General features: G+C 48.6%; 1 protein-coding gene across 1 annotated transcript in view; it reads right to left on the reverse strand.

Moving 5' to 3' along the window:
- ZGRF1 (zinc finger GRF-type containing 1) overlaps positions 1 to 12,752 on the reverse strand; it is a 2,981,513-nt gene that overhangs the window by 876,326 nt on the left and 2,092,435 nt on the right. The gene's annotated exons all lie outside the window — the stretch shown is intronic.

Genomic DNA, 12,752 nt, shown 5'->3' on the forward strand with positions numbered 1-12,752 from the left:
AGTCCTGTGGGGACTCTTTGGATGGCTCTTTTTTGAAGGAGGTTGGTGACCTCTCTATGGACAAACTCTCTCTGACAGGGTGTCATGTCTGGGAGAGATCTGCTTTTTGGCGAGGGTTCTAAAAAGGGAATGTAATAGACACTGGATATAATTCGTAGCACCCATTGATCATTTGTGATATTTGTCCAGGCTAAAGGTTGCAGTGCCAAGCAACCCCAGAATGCCTCCAGGAAGGAAAAGTTGTGCAACACCTCAGGGGCATTGAAAAGGTTTCTCAGAGAATGGTTCCCTGGAACCCTGGTTTTGCGGGCCTCCTCTGCCTCTGGGGTGGCATTTACCATTGAAACCTCTCCCTCTTCCCCTGGAATAGGAATACTCAAACTTCCTGAAAGGAAGACTGCGACTTTTAGAACCACATCTTCCTATTCCCATTTTGGGTCTTAGAAAAGGACCTTTGGTGGGTAGAAACTTTGATCCCTTCAGCCGACAGCATCTTCCCCTCTTGTTCGCTGTGGGTATGTTTTCTTAATGCTGGGTCCAAAGAGAGTGGAACCATCGAAAGCGGCATTGGTGAATGATGCTATGAAGGCCTCTGCAAACCCGCAGAAATGTAGCCAAGCATGGTGCTTGATAGCAATGCCCGTACCTGTCGCCCATGAGGAACCCTCTGCAGCATTGAAAATTAACCTCATGGATGAGTTAGCTACTGATGTAAGAGTGGGCAGCTTGGGAAAAATGGACTTAAAGTCCTCCACAGGTATGGTCTCTGCAAGGGAGGTTGAAAGCTCCTTAAGTCCTTCTGGAGACGGGTGAAATGTGTTAGATAGTTTATAAAGCTCGCAAAACTGAAAGAAGCCGATGCGAACACCCGCAAATATGTCCAGAGCTCTTGTTTCACGATTGGGAGGGTGGACAGGTGAACTCTACTTCGTCAGCTTTTTCTTGGTGGTGGCAGCCACCACAATCACATCAATCAGAACCGCCTTGGACCAGAATCCTTTATCTGAAGGTGGGCTTAAAAATCTATCAGCTTTTTTGGGTACTGGCTCCACTGTATCGGGTTCCTTCCAGACCCTGCTGGCAACAAGATTGATTAAAGGGTCAGCAGGGGGCACACCCAAGAGGTAGATGGGCCTGGACCGAAAGCCTCCAGGGACAAGTTTTCCTCAGAGGACGGGGCTGGGCAGACCAACCACCCTTAGCCTTAAGGATCTCCAGTATGTCTCTGAAGGAGACATCATTGGGCGGCGATCTTGGGGACCCGTACCTTTCATTAGCACCCATGCCTTCCGTGAAGGACTCCATAGGGGAGTCTAGATGATTTCCGCTGCAGGGGGCTGAGGGGAAGATTCGGAAGATGAAGGGACCCCTATGGGGGAAACTTCCCCCTGGAGGCTAAACTAGACGTGCTGACCAGAAGCAGGATCAGTGGGTCCACTCAAATTCTGGGGCTGGGAAGGAGCGCAATGAATAGGAGAGGCTACTCCAGTCACAGAGAGGGATTTTTCCACTGCCTGGAATATGGAGGGACTGGACGAGGCCCCATCCCCCTCCCCTGCTAATAACACCACAAAAGAAGGAGCAGACCCCACCAGAACCTCCAACCTTCCAGACAGAGCCGGTCTGGAGCTGTCAAACAACAAAATACAGAGGGTTTGAGAATGGTACGAAAATCCTGAACCCAAACCCACCCCCACAGACTCTGGGGCGACAACCTGGGCCGGTGGCCCTGCCTGCCTGTCCCAGGGGAATGGAAACAGAACTGTCCATGGATCCTGATGGGGTAGGGACAAAAAAAGTCCCAGACACCCCCATCGCTTCCACACAACGCACAAGCCCGATGATGCAATTTGTGCAAGGTTGGATGAGGAGAAGGTATGCAGGGAAGGAGAGAAGGTTCCCTAAACCTATGGGTCAGGGAAGTCAAAAGCCCCAACTCAATTTGAGCCTTTAGGAAGGACCACATCATCCTGTCCATGTCTACAGGCAGGATGCTCCTGGAAGATCGGAAGTGGAAGACCTAGCTGGAGAACCGTGCTGGGAACCTGAGGATCTTCTCCTATGGTCTGGAGAACAGGCCCTGTATGGAGGGGTAAAAACAACTGATCCCCTCCTGAAGGGACTAAAGGAAAATGCTCCACAAGGATGGGGCCCTGTACGGGTCTTGGATCCGACCAAATTGGGCACAAGAAAATGGGAGGATTTAAGTAAGTAGGTCGCGAATCCCTCGGATATGAGAGGGTCGGATCCATAGCAAGCGCAGCCCTTGTTTGACTCTGAAGGCTTTGAACCAGAAGCCTTGGATCTGGGAGTTGAGGGCAAGACCCTCGGATCTGAAGACCTGGAATCCGAGGCCTTGGATACAGGAGTCAAACCTCTGGAAGCCCTCGGGTCCGAGGCTCTCGGATCCGACACCGCTGAGGCTGGAGTTGGATCCGGGGACCTGAGATACGACAGCCTGGGTAGCGTGGAAGGAGCCTTCCCTGAAGAAGAATAGGAGGGATCTTTTCTCTTATGACCAGCGGGGCCTGATTTGGTCTATGTTACTTTGACCAGAGGGACCCCTTAACCAAGCCTTTTAGTAATAGCTTGTTCTGACGGCCAACCAGGGCTCTGGGGTTGAACACGGCACAAATGCCACATTCAACTTCCAGAAGGTCAGCACTGAGACAGTATAGGCACTCCTTGTGCGAGTCAGAGACAGGCATCTTCTGACCCCATGAGGAGCAACTCTTAAAGCCTAAAGATTTCTCCGACATGGAGATAAGCCAAGGCAACTAACACCAAGGGAACAGCCGAAGTATAGAACTATAAACAGGTCAACAGTCCAAAAAACCCAGAGTCCATCCTGATTAAAATTATGCACTAACACAAGAAAGGTAACACAAGTACTGAAAATCAATGACAAAAGCTACCCCTAGAAAGGGATTGCTGCCACACTAAAAGGCCGCAGAACAAAGGTGCCAAAAAAAAACTAAACAATCCAAATGGGAGGGGAAAGATGTTTGGAAACTAGCAAATATACTAGCAAGACACTAGTAGAAAAACTACATCAAGAAGACAGAAAAACCCACAAAAAAGCCCACCTACTCACAAGATAATGAAACACCATGAGGAGCTGAGTGAACTGCGTCTGACATGCAAGAGCGGCAAATGAGAACTGAGGGGTTAGAGGGCAGCAGAGCATCATGGGAGGGGAGGATCTTGAGCTAAGCCGTTGTCTAAAGTATGCCGGCTCGAATCAGATGCCAGATCCTAGACACAGACGTGATGAATAGTGACTAGTTGTTCCACCTCACCTTCATTTATCATTGATGGGTTCGGAGCCGATCCTCGGCTCCAACACGGCCGACTAGCAAGCTCAAAGTTCTCCAGTAACTTGAGACCCCACCCCTTATCCTATAATGCACTGCTGGAATTAGCTCAGATCTTGCTTGCTGCGTACCATATAATAGTACAATAATTATTCTGCCTAGGAATGAATACACACTGAAAAACCAGGATGAAGACAGCCTCCAGGTCAACTGCCAGCAGGAGGGGGAAGGAGGGAGGGACGTGAGAATGAAGGCGAGATGGAACAACTAACATGGAAAGTTATGGTGAGTACATAACTTCTTTATGTGAAGTTGTTCAATCTCGCCGTTCATTCATCACTGATGGGTAGCATCCCTTGCACCCTGATCTTGGGTGGCTCACGGAAGTACACTCTTCAGAACCGTAGGACCAAATGAAGCCCTGTCCCTGGAGGCTTTATCCACTTTGCAATGAGTTATAAAAGTGTGAGGTTTAGACCATGTAGCTGCTGCACAGATGTTATCCAAAGGCAATTTGGCTTGAAAGGCTGACGAGGTAGAAACTGCTCTGGTTGAATGTGCCTTTACCTTACTAGGCAAGGGCATATTAAGACAAGCGTATATATAGGTGATACATCCAGCAGCCACATAGACAGGGTTGTTTTAGCAACTGGTTTACCTTTCCTGGTCTCAGAAAAAGACACAAAGAGCTGACCTGATTTCCTAATGTCTTTTGTTCTGTCCAAATAAAATCAAAGTTGTCTATGAACATCGAGTTTATGCAACATATATTCCAATTTGTTGGTATGATTAGGGAAGAAAATGGGCAACTCAATGACTTGATTAATGTTAACCACAGAACATACTTTGGGCAGAAAGGATGGATTTGTCCTGAGAGATACTCTATCAGTATGGAAGACCATCTAAGGGGGCTTGATGGAAAGGGCTTGGAGCTCTGACACTCAACGGGCTGAAGTGATGGCTACTAAGAAAATAGTTTTCCACGACAAAAATTTTAGTTCACAAGATGATGCAGGTTCAAAAGGAGGAAGAATGATACGAAATAACATAAAATTCAAATTCCAGGGGGAATAAGGTGTCTTCACTGGAGGCCTTATGTGAAAGGAACCTTTTAGAAAGTCTTAGACAATTGGTGAGCCATAATGCTCCTTTGTTGAAGATTTCTGTCAAAAATTGTAAGATAGAAGACAATGGCACTTGAAAAGGGTCAATGTTATGGGAAGAAGCCCAAATGGAAAAACTCTTCCACTTACTACGATACAATTTTCTGGTGGAAGGTTTATGGGAAGCCAACAAAATCTGACTAGTATCATGGGAAAGATAATAGAGCCTGGCTATGCAGGGAATTGGAGCAGCCAAGCAGTTAGCTTCAGTTTCTGCAATGATGGGTGAAGATCCCCTGATGGATGTGTCAAGTCCGGAACTGGGTCCAGGATCATGGATCTTCGAGAATATGATGATAAAGAAACAGGAACCAAATCTGCCAAGGCCAATGAGGGGCTATAAGGATGACTGTCCGTCCCAGCGACTTTGCTTTCTGTAAGAATTTGGGTATCAGGGGAATTGGTGGAAATGCATAGAGGAGACCCGGGGACCAATCATGGACAAGAGCATCCCTCAAGGAGTGACCTGGCATGGGAATCAGAGCAAAATAACTTCTGCATTTGCTGCTGATGTGACTGGCGAACAGGTTGCAGGAAGGCTGGCCCCATTTGCGGAAGATCCTGTCCGCAACCTCTTGTTTGAGGGACTATTCATGGGGCAATAAGATTGTTCTGCTCAGTCTGTCCGCTATGATGCTGGATGTGCCCGGGATGTGCCCTGCCAACAGAAAGCACTGTGATGACAGTGCCCACTGCCATACTCTGAGGGCTTCTCGGCAAAGGGTCTTGGTCCCACCTTGCCTGTTCAGATACCAGACCACTGACATGTTGTCCATCTGTATTGCAATTGTCCCTAGAGGAAGAGAGTCCTGAAAGTATCGCAATGCTAGAAGTACTGCTCTCATCTCCAGGACATTGATATGCAGATGTGATTCTTGATCTGTCCATGTGCCTTGGGCAGTCTTTCCCTGAAAAAGCCCCCCCCCCACCCTATCAGGGAAGCATCCGTGGTCACAGTGTCAACTGGAGGGGGAAGCATGAAAGGATATCCTATTGTGACATGAAGAGACGTCAACCACCACTGAAGATCCTTCTTGCAGGAATTTGTTATCAGGATCATGTGACTCATTGGAAGTTCTTGGTAAGACCTTTGTGTGAACAGAAGCCACTGAAAGATTCTCACATGCATCCTTGCTAACGGGACTGCTAGAACAGCTGCCGCCATCAATCCTAGAACTTTCAATACCTCTGCTGCTGGTGCTCTGTTCTTTGATATCAGGGACATGATGTGTTGGCAAAGAATAGAGATTTTTTTCTGGCGGAAGGCGGAGAGTGGTGGTTGACGTGTCTAGTTCTGTCCCTATAAAAACGATATGCTGCGATGGCAACAAGGCAGACTTTTCGAAGTTGATTGTAATGCCTAGCTGATCGCAGAGCATCAGAGTAGCCCCTCTCGCTTGAAGAAGTTGATGCCTGGTGGTGGAGGTAAGGAGCCAGTCGTCTAGATACGGAAACACCTGGAATCCTAGACGCCTCAGGTGAGCCGTGACTACTGCCATGCACTTGGTGAACACTCTGGGGGCTATAGTGAGACCAAAGGGCAGAGCTCGGAATTGATAATGATTGACTCCCAGCCGGAAACGCACGTGATCTCTGGATGGTCTGGCCATCTTTATGTGGTAGTACGCATCCTTGAGATGAATCGAGCACATACAATTGTCCTTCCCCAAGAAAGGGAGTATAGACTGTAGCGTGACCATTCGGAAATTCTCTTTTCTCACAAACTGGTTGAGTCTGCTGAGATCCAAAAGGGGTCTCCAGTCCCCTATTTTCTTTGGAACTAAAAAGAACCTTGAGTAATTTCTAAATTCTGTCTGGTCTGCTGGGACTGGCTGGATGACTTTTTCTAGCAATCGGCATACCTCTATTGCTGCTTGTCCCACATGACTGGGTGGAATGTCCGGGATTTTTTTTGACAGGAAGAGGCTGGGTGGACAGCAGTATGAAATACCCTCTGGAAATGATACTTTGTACCAAACTGTCATTTGTTATATTTAGCCAGGCTTTGGGGTACAATGATAAGCAACCCCCGACTGCCAACAGAGTAGGACAACTGGGCCTCCCTTCAGGAGCACTGGTAGGATTGACCAGAGAAGTGATCTCTGTCACCCTGGTGTTGCGGACCCCCTCTGCCGCGAGGGCGGCGTCTTCCATTGAAACCCCCTCCTCTGCCTCTGGAGGGGGGCTCTCCATGTGTGTCTTGGAAGGCTCTTTGGGCTTTCCGGAACCACATCTTTCCTCCCCTCTGACCTCTGGGAAAGGGTTGAGTGGGGGTGGAAAAACGGACTCTGACGGCAGAGTCTTTCATTCTTGCTGACACCTGGTCAAAGGCTCCTTCACCTTTGGCCCAAACAAAGATGAGCCGTCAAATGGGGTATTAGTAAAGGAAGACTTGAAGGGTTCCACGAAGGAACAGAGTTGCATCCAGGCATGCCTATGAAGAGCAATTCCTGTACCTGCGGCTCTACTCGAACCATCAGCTGCGTATGATACAAGAAGCATGGATGAGTTGACTATTGAATTGAGGGTAGAGAGCTGAGTGGCAATCTTATTGGATACACTTGAAGCTACAGAACCCTGAAGAGCATCTCCCAACTCCTTAAGGAGATCTCTCTGCAGTCTGGTAAAATGTGTCAAGCAGTTCAGTGATCCGAGTGAGAAAGTTGCTGAACTGAACATGCATTTCGCATATCTATCCATGATCCTAGATTCTCTGTTAGAAAGATGAATACATGAGGGTCTCAGACATTTCCTTTTTGTAGGCTGCCGCCACCACCATGACATCAACAGGGACTCCCTTGGTCAAAAAGGACTTATCCACAGGGGCTGAAATAAACTTATTAGGCCTCCTAGGAACAGATTCCATAGATTCTGGAGACTCCCATGCCCTACAAGAGACCAGATCCATAAGCTCATCATAGGACGGAGATACCCAAGATGTGGAAGGTTGAGACCAAAATGCCTTCAGGAGAACCGAATCGTCCTCTGTAGGGCTCTTGGACTGCCAATCACCCTTCTGCCTAAGAATTTCAAGAATCTCCGCAAAGGAGATGTCCTCAGAGGGGGATCTGGGGGACTCTTCTGATTCATCCAGGTCGGTGTCTGATGTGATAGACTCCTGGGGGGAGTCCAAATGCCTCCTCTTGCATAATCTCTTCCTGGTAACCTCTTCAGGGGGAACTTCTGGAGAGGTCTCAGAAGAGCAGGGCGCGCTCTGTGGGGCTACCTGAGTCTCTGGGTCTCTACGCTTGGGATGACTGGAGGAAACAGACGCAGGCACTTTAGGGGAAGAAGAGGCCAAACCTTGAGATGAGGAATCTTAGTAGACAACACTCACCTCATGGCATCAAATGCACCTCGGCTCCAATGAGGAGTCGTCGATGGCTCCGATGGAGCCGCAATCTCCTCCCGCACAGAAGCCATGGGCTCCAAGCCCGAGGTAGGAGCTGAGCTCACCCGAGCCGAGGTCCCGAGAGGAAGAGTCGGCACAGACAAGTTGGTGCAGCTATCCTCCCCAGACCCGACCAGAGAGTGTTGGCTCCTAGAGTCCCCAGTCGGCGCCAAGAACGTCCAAGCAGATGAAGCCGACACTGGAGCAGGTGTCTGCTCCACGGGATCCACAATCATCAGGTCGGCGTCCTCCGGCTCTGAAGGTCCAGTATGGCTCGGAGGAGGAACAGACAATTCAGGAGTAATGGTCTTCAGCTCCAACGGTTGGGTCAGAGCCGACAGCAATTTAACTAGGCCTGGTGCCTTTAAGAGTTTCTGAACCAGCCGGACCATATCCAGATCAGATAGGCTGACAGAGGACCTGGAAGAGTGGAAAGATGGAGCCGAATGCAGCAATATGGATGGAGGCTTTTTGGCAAACGGTTCCAAGGCCATGTCCCGGTTCCGAAAAGAGCACACTATCGGCTCCGAAGCCAGTGGAGCTGAAGTCACCATACTCTCTCTGACCTCTTTCCTTTTTTGGATCTAGAATCAGTGGAAGACTTAGAAGATTTAGATGATTTACTGGCTCCATCCTGGTCAGACAATGCCTCAGAAAAGGGGTGTTTGATGAGACCCCTATCGATCAATTTCCTCTTCCTTTCTGCTAACACTCTTGTGGAAAAGGAGTGACATATACTGCAAGACTCTTGCAGATGTACCTCACCCAAGCAGTAAACACACTGCACATGGGCATCTGAGGCTGACATTTTCTGTCCGCAGTCTGGGCATTTTTTAAACCCAGACTTTGGATGCATTACACAACTCAAGCACACTAACTATGAGCTGTTTTCAACTAAATAAGTCACACAAACACATACACAGCCCAAAAGGGGCACTAACAACTAAATCATTACAAACAGTAATAAGAGATCCAACAACAACAGTCCCAAAAGGGAACACTGACTAATCACTAAAGAAGGGATCCTAAGGCCAAAAGGCCAAAGGCAAGATAGAGAATACTGAATACTGAGGGAAGGGGTATAAACACAGAAAAACTACTATCTACTAGCTAGCATATCTGCTATTAAGAATAGAACAAGGATATATAAAAATGAAAAAAATATAACTTGCTGAAAGTTGAAAAACTTTTAGTTATGTACTTACCATAACTTCGGATGTATGGGATCCATCTCGCCTACATTCATAACTGATGGGTTCGGAGCCGATCCATCGGCTCCGACTCGGCCACTATACAATAGAACGAAGTCTCTAATTGGCTGGGCTACCCCTTATCCCAGAATGCACCACGCCTGCTTCCCCAGATCTTGTTTGTTCGCTTTCATACCTACATCCAGACACAGAAAACATAACAGCAACTGTAACAAACTAAAGTCCTTCAAGAGAAAGAACTCAGTAGAAGCAACATTTCCTCTAAATCCAATGGGAAGGGGGAAGGAGGGCAGGTACGTATGAATGTAGGCGAGATGGATCCCATACATCCAAAGTTATGGTAAGTACATAACTAAAAGATGTAATGGGATCCTATCTCGCCTACATTCATAACTGATGGGACAGCATCCCTAGCACCTAACTCCCGGGTGGCTCATTGGAAAACACTCCTGAGAACTGTGGAACCAAAAGAAGCTCTACCTCGAGAAGCCACATCTATCTTGTAATGAGAAATGAAAGTGTGCGGAGAAGTCCAGGTAGCGGCCGCACAAATATCATCTATCGATAACTTGGAATGGAATGCTACAGAAGTAGCCATTGCCCTGGTAGAATGAGCCTTGATTGGGAATGGTAGCTCTTTGCCCGACTGTGAATAAATGAAGGAGATGCAATCTTTAATCCATTTGGCTATGGTGGTTTTAGCCACCGGTTGACCCAACCTATTTTCTGCAAAGGACACAAACAGCTGATCTGACTTTCGTGTCTGATTGGTCCTACTTAAGTAAAAACGTAGTTGTCTATGAACATCCAACTGATGGAAAATGTATTCTGCGTTATTGGAGAATTTGGGAAAAAACACAGGAAGCTGCAAGGATTGTTGAATGCATAAGGGGGATGCTACCTTGGGTAAGAAAGAGGGATTTAACTTGAGAGATACTCTGTCTTTGTGAAAGGTCAAATAAGGAGGACTAGAACACAAGGCCTGAAGCTCTGAGACCCGCTTGGCAGAGGTTATTGCCACCAAAAAGGCAGTTTTCCAAGATAGAAATTTCATATCACAAGTAGCTGCTGGCTCAAAAGGACGGGCAGTTAAAGAAGCTAGAACCATATTCAGGTCCCAAGGAGCCACAGGATGGGCTATTGGGGGCCGAAGGAGCCACGCCTCTTTAAGGAAAGATTTGCAAAGCGTGTTTGCCATTAAGGAAGGCTCAAAGGAGACATAAAAATTAGAGATAGCCGCCAGTTGGACTTTGATTGTGGAAACTGAAGAGCCCAAATAAAACAAAGAAGCTAGGAATTCTAAAACCTGAGGTACTGGGGCGGTAAGGGGATCTATACCTCATTGTTGGGCCCAAACAGCAAACCTCTTCCACTTGCTAGAATACAGTTTAGTAGTGGAAGGTTTGTGAGAAGAGGACAAAATGTGGATAACGTCTGGAGAAAGAGAGTTATCTCTGACTAAGGTTGGAAGTGGAGTAACCAGGCAGCCAACCTCAAGGACCTGAGGGATGGATGAGACTGACCCAACTGATGAGTCAACAGGTCGGGCACCAGGTCCAAAAGCCATGGGCCCTCCACCGCATACCTCAGAAGGAAGGGGAACCAAACCTGACGAGGCCAGTGTGGAGCGATCAGAATCATGTCGCTTCCCAGATAAATCGCCTTCTGTATCACCTTCGGGAGAAGGGGAACCGGAGGGAAGGCGTAAAGTAGACCAGAGGGCCAATTGTGAGCTAGAGCGCCCCTGGGAATCTGCCCCTGAGAGGGAGTCAGAATAAAGAACTCCCTGCATTTTGCATTGTGAGGGCTGGCGAACAAGTCGCAACACGGAAGGCCCCACTTGGCGAAAATGTTTGCAGCCACCCTGTCGTTGAGAGACCACTCGTGGGGCAACAGAAGGGTCCTGCTCAGCCTGTCTGCAATTACATTCGATTTCCCCGGAATGTGCGTTGCCACTAGGAAACGCTGGGTAGAAATCGCCCAATGCCACACTCTCATGGCCTCTCGGCAGAGAGGGTAGGACCTGGTTCCACCTTGCTTGTTTATGTACCAGACTACTGACATGTTGTCGGATAGAATCGCAATGGTACCCCGGGGAAGAACATGATGAAGAGCTTGCAACACCAGTAGCACCGCTCTCATTTCCAGGATATTGATGTGTAAATGTGCTTCGTGAGCCTGCCACGTACCTTGGACAGACCTGTCCAAATAATGCCCCCCCCCACCCTATCTGGGAGGCGTCCGTGGTCACCGTGGCGACAGGAGGCTGAAGGGCAAAGGGTCACCCCTGGTCCAGGTTGGACCGAAGCAGCCACCAACGTAGGTCCCGACGGCAAATTTCCGTGATCTGAACCAAATGGTCCAAGGGGAGATACGGAAAAAACCATTGAACCGACAGTAGCCATTGCAGCACCCGCATGTGCAGCCTGGCTAAGGGGACTAGAAGAATGGTCGAGGCCATCGTGCCCAATAACTGCAGAATCAATCTGGCCTGAATTCGTGATCTGGGTAACAAAGCTTGAACTTGAGACTGCAGGACTTGAATTCTTTCTATTGGCAAGAATGCCCGCCTTTTTCTTGTGTCTAACTCTGCGCCAATAAAGGTAATACGCTGAGACGGCTGCAGCACAGATTTTTTCCAATTGAACGTGATTCCTAGTGAATGACCCAAACTGACTGTGGTCATAAGCGCCTGAACTAATAGATGCTTGGTGGTGGCAGTAAGCAGCCAGTCGTCTAGATAGGGAAACATTTGGAATCCTTGACTTCTCAAGTGAGCTGTCACTACTGCCAGGCACTTGGTGAACACCCTGGGGGCTGTGGTGAGACCAAAGGGCAGAGCTCGGAATTGGAAATGACTGGTTCCCAGGTGTAAGCGTAAGTAACTCCTGGACTCTTGACTTATCAGGATGTGATAGTAAGCGTCCTTGAGATCTATGGAGCACATCCAGACATCCTTCTCCAATAATGGGAGAATGGACTGAAGGGTGACCATTCGGAATTTGGATTTCTTTACAAAGCGATTCAATGATTTGAGGTCCAAAATGGGCCTTAAGTCCCCTGTCTGTTTTGGCACCAAAAATAATCTTGAGTAAATTCCTGATCCGATCTGGTCTGGGGGGACAGGCTGGATGACTCCTTTTCTTAGCAGCTTTGAAACCTCGACCGCTGCTTGATCCCGCTGACTGGGTGGCACATCCGGGATTTTCCTGATAGGAAGAGGGGGTTTTATGAAAGGGATGAGATAGCCTCCGGTTATGGTTCGGAGCACCCACTGATCCTTGGTGATAGATTCCCAAGCCTGTGGGTGTTCCACAAAACGACCCCCGACTGGCTCTGGAGATGCGCAGTCGGGCCACGTCTCAGGGACGAGGAGCGTAGGATGGACCACGAAAGGAATCGCGGTCTCCAGAGTTACGGGGGCCTCTGCTACCTCTAGGGCGATGTCTTCCTGAGTTCCCCCCCCTCTGCCTCTAGAGGGGGGATCACTCGGTGGAGTAGGGAAAAACCTTTGAGATTTCTTGAACCACATTTTCCCTTCTCTCTGGGCCTTGGGGTAAGGTCTAGAAGGAGCGGAAAAATGGGCCCCCACGGCAGTCAAGGTCTTGCCCTCCTGCTTGCACCGAGTCAGTGTGTCCTTCACCTTGGGTCCAAACAGGGAGGACCCATCAAA

The sequence above is a fragment of the Protopterus annectens genome, chromosome 2.part0, assembly GCF_019279795.1.
Source record: "Protopterus annectens isolate FY-2018-M chromosome 2.part0, PAN1.0, whole genome shotgun sequence".
In the NCBI taxonomy this organism is placed as follows: domain Eukaryota; kingdom Metazoa; phylum Chordata; order Ceratodontiformes; family Protopteridae; genus Protopterus; species Protopterus annectens.